The sequence below is a fragment of the Andrographis paniculata genome, unplaced genomic scaffold (genome assembly GCF_009805555.1).
Source record: "Andrographis paniculata isolate CXL003 unplaced genomic scaffold, ASM980555v1 Contig11END, whole genome shotgun sequence".
NCBI lineage: Eukaryota > Viridiplantae > Streptophyta > Magnoliopsida > Lamiales > Acanthaceae > Andrographis > Andrographis paniculata.
The window spans coordinates 2,607,592-2,612,641 of NW_026137391.1; positions in this window are offsets into that span (position 1 = coordinate 2,607,592).

Consider the following 5,050-nt stretch of genomic DNA (forward strand, 5'->3'; position numbering starts at 1 on the left):
CTCCCGAAGATGCAGGTGAAGAACCTCTTACTTATACTGAAGCTGCAGAAAAATCACATTGGGTTGAGGCAATGAATGAGGAAATTAAGGCCCTTGAAGCTAATGAGACATGGGAATTAACCACTCTACCACACGGAATGAAAGCAATTGGATGCAAATGGATATTCAGAACAAAAAAAAATAAGGATGGAACCATCAACAGGTATAAGGCTAGGCTTGTTGCAAAGGGATACTTACAAGTTCATGGAGTTGATTTTGACGAATGTTTTGCACCTTTGGCCAAAAGTGTCACTGTAAGATTGGTTTTAGCAGTTGCAGTTGCAAGATGATGAAGAATTCAACAAATTGATGTGAATAATGCTTTCTTACATGGAGCTTTGGAGGAAGAACTATATTTTAAGCCACCACCTGGTTACTCTGCTACTTTAGATCAAGTGTGTAGATTAAAGAAGTCTCTCTATGGACTCAAACAGGCACCACGTGTGTGGTATAAAACTCTTGCTAATAAGGTCTTACAGTTTGGTTTTGAAAAATCCTCCATGATCATTGTCTGTTCTTCAAGTATATTGGTACAAACACTTTGGTTTTAACTGTTTATGTGGATGACATCCTTCTGGCAGGATCCTCACCAAAACTCATTGATGAAGTCAAACTATATCTTCATCAAGCTTTTACAATCAAGGATTTGGGAGAGGCCAACTACTTTCTTGGATTGGAAATAAAGTTACTACCAGATGTGATGATTTTGACTCAAAGGCAATATATCTTTGATATCCTTGATGATATGAATATGTTAGAAGCAAAATCTACAGCCACTTCTTTGCCTACTGGTTTGAAGTTCTCTGCTAAAGATGGTGAACTTCTTGCTGATGCATCAAGGTACCGTAGATTAATTGGAAGGTTGTTGTATTTGAACTTCTCTAGACCGGATGTAACTTTTGCCACACAACAATTGAGTCAATTCATGAGTGAACCTACTATCACTCATTGGAGGGCAGCAACACACTTACTAAGATATCTTAAGGGAACCATGAATCACATCTTGGCATTTGATTCAACATCTTCATTGCAGTTGGAAGCCTATTGTGATGCAGATTGGGGCACATGCCCTGACTCAAGAAAATCTATCACTGGTTATTGTGTGTTCCTTGGATCTAATCTTATCTCTTGGAAAACGAAGAAACAGTCTACGTTAAGCATCTCATCAACAGAAGCCGAGTATAGGAGTATGAGCACAACAACAAGCGAGCTGCTTTGGATTTCCTATCTTCTGAATTCATTGAAGGTGACTGTGTCACAACCTATTCCATTGCACTGCGACAACTTATCAGCATTGCATATAGCTCGTAATCCGGTGTTCCATGAAAGAACAAAACACATTGAGATTGCATGTCATTTTGTCAGACATCATGTCTTGACTCGTTTCATATCTTTGGTTCATGTTAGAAGCAAATCTCAAATTGCTAACATATTCACTAAGAACTTATGCAGTCCAATGTTCAAAAATTTGCGCTCCAAGCTGTGCATGATCACGCTTGGTTCGAGAAGAGGGTGTCAAGAATTGAAGAATAATGGAGCATTAGAAGCTAAATGCTACAAAATGAATTGGAACCGAGGGAAAGAAGAAGGTGAGAAAGAATATGGAGGTTAGGTAATTGGGTTGTTTCGTGAGCCTCTTTTGTATTATGTTTCTTTTATTTGTAGTCCATTATCTATTAATTTAAGCCCAATTATAATAGTTTGTTAGAATTATATTCTATTTGTTATTTCTGTCAGAATCGTATGTATATAGTCATGTATTGTAAATGAATTTCATTTTGTGTGAGAAATACAAAAGATCATCTTCCCAAATTCTCTTCATAATTCAAATTCAAATCAATAGAAAATTTTAAGGCCGATTTGTTTTTGTAAAATAATTTGAATGAATATTCTTTTTTTTATGTGAATTATAAAAAGTTATGTATGTAATATAAAAATAATAAATATGTGTTATATTTGAAAAAAAATGTTTTTTTTTTTTGACAAGAAGAAGTCAAGTATTAATTATTTTATTAATTTTTTATTATAATTAATAATTACTTTTATTTGAAAATATTAAAATAATAATATCTCAAAAAATACAAATAAATCTTTATTATTTTTAATTAGCATATACTTCTCATAGGCATTATCTTTATGTATAAATAATAATTAAATCTAAAATATGTGTGTATATTTTTAAACATAATTAATATTAGTTGTGTTTTAATATTAATTTTTTGCGTATGGCAGGTATTGATTACAATGTCTTGAAAGATAAAATACGATAATGATACGTGGCTATATATGTCGAAGTAAAAAAAAAAAAGGAAAAAGTATACTATTGTTTCTGCGTATCATTATATTTACTAAATTAGAAATATGACTGTGGATAATCAAAAATTTTTAATAATAATTTGATTGTAGATTGGAATAATTGTATATAAATATATGTTTGATATGATATTTTTAGATAAAAATGATGTATTTTAAATATATATATATATACACATATATATACTTTTAATTGTGTGTGTTTGTGTGTAATATTTAGGGTTTGTTTGTTTTGTGTTTTAATTTGAAGAAAAAAAATTTATGTGAGTTATAGATAATTGTGTAGATAATATAAAAGTTGTGATGTTTTGTGCATATTACACTTCGACCCGATCCAACCTATCGAAACCCGGATACTGTGCCCGCGGTTCGACCCGATTGAGTGATGAATTGGAGGATGGGTTCGGTTGGCCTGAACCGCCCTGGACCGCCCTCAAACCGGTCAAAGGGGTCTTATATATATATATACTGCTTCCCGGTTCACTGGACAGACGATTCTCACTCTTTTCACATCGCGATATTCACTCTCTGGAGCCCTAGCTTTCCCGACGAACGCGATCGACCTGTCCGTGGCATTCCGGCAAGTTTGGCCATCGGAACTTGAAGTTCATCCACCGTGGTTGTATTACAGCTTATTCTAAAGCTATTCTTGGGTTTGATTCCTCAATTCTGTTTTTATGAGCTGTTCGAGGTGTAACTTGATTGTCCGCGATGATTTAGGCTTAGAATCTTGAGATTTCTTTCGATTAGGTTGTTAATCGCGCTGATTGTACGTTTCTGTGGATGTCGGTAGTGTTTGGGTCGAGGTTGTGTGTATGTGTTGCTAATCAGTTGGAATATTGGGTAAACTGAGTCCGAACTCCTTCGATTTAGAAAGTATATAAAAGATTCGATGTTTCTTGTTTCGTATGTGTTCGATTAATTATAAACTACAAGTATTCGGTCCTTAATTTCGATTACAAGTGGTATCAGAGCTATTTAGGGCTTGTTAGTTTACTGGAATCGTGATTTTCGAGTTCCTGGAGTGAACACCTAGTTCTCTCTATAAAATCTGAAGGATTTGTGTAAATAATTTCAAGTTTTTCGAAATCTTGGTTGTTTACTTTTCTTTCAAAGTGAAAACAGATTTTTAAAGGTGTTTTTCACTTCTGTAAAGTTTAGATCTCCTTGATTATGTCTAAGATAAGCCCCGTAGGAGATTAGGACTTGAAATCATCCTTATTTGGTTGATTTGTGTAGTTCCATGTTGATTGATTCATCCAAACTTTACTAATCTGTGTATTAAGTGCGCAGTTGGAAGGATTTTACAAGTTGGAGGCCTTGAATTACGAAAAGAAAGTCAAAGAATAGTTACGGAGCTTGGAGTGGGTAACATTCCTAACCTCATTGCGTGTTTTTGTGAGATTTCAGTTTTGGGGTGACTAAGTGTGGCGATTTTAGTTTGCTAAGTGGTTGTTTCTGTGCTAAGTGGCTGTTTCTGTGATAAGTGTGGCTGTTTGAGGTTGGTGTGACAGTTAAAGTGTTAGTTAGAGCAGTTTGTGCAAATTTGATTGTGAGTTAGGTAATATTAACTGCTCCTAAGTTAGTTTTTCTCAAGAAACTAACCCTTGGATTAGTTAATATTCGTTTTTCTTCTGTTAAGTGATTCTGTGAATCTGTTTTTTTAGGACCAGTAGTTGTTTTTGTGAAAATTTGGTCTGTTCTTATGTTTTTTACCTAAAACAGATTGTTTTTTTTTCCTTCTTTTAAAATCATGGCTAGTCAAGCATTCTTTAATATACAGCCTTTTGATGGAAAATCTGATTTTGCAATTTGGAAACAAAAGATGAGAAGTGTTCTTGTAACTCAAAGATCTATAAAAGCCGTTGAACCTGATCAAACAACAGACCTTTCTCTTGAAGAAAGGTTTGAGCTTGATGAACTTGCATCTTCGTGCATTATTTTAAACCTAGCTGACCATGTAATTAGAAAAATAGGTACTTATGGTTCAGTTGAGGATTTGTGGGACAAATTAAATAACATGTATACTGAAACTTCACTTCCAAATAGAATACATTTGTTAGAGCAATTCTTTAGTTTCAAATTAGACCTTTCAAAGACAATAGATGAAAATTTAGATGTTTTTTCAAAGTTAATTCAAGATATAAAACTTACAGGGGATAAAAACATAGATGATTACAGCTCTATTGTCATGTTAAATGCAATCCCTAGTACATATTCAGATGTAAAATCAACTATAAAGTATGGTAGAGATGTGATTACTCTAGATGTTGTGGTAAATGGTCTAAAAAGTAAAGAAGTGGATTTGAAACTAAGTAAAGCTAATAAACAGTCACATGGTGAGGTGATGCATGTTAGGGGTAGATCTCCCTTTAGACCGAATAAGAATGGCTCTTTTTCCAATAACAATAAGCAATGGAATAACTCCTACAATAGTCAACATAAGAAGAAGTCTAGAAGTAAGTCTAGGAATAGATCTCAAACCCCTTCAAAGTATGTTAAACGGTGTTTTAATTGTGGTGACATTTCACATTTCATTAGGAATTGTCCTAAGAAGAATAGAAACTTGAATAACAACAACAATAACTTTAGAAATGGAACAACCCCTATTAATACTTCTTCAAATGAACAAGTAAATTTGATTTCTCATGATGATGGCTTAAGTGAAGTGTTTGCTGTTACTGCTGAATGTTCCAAT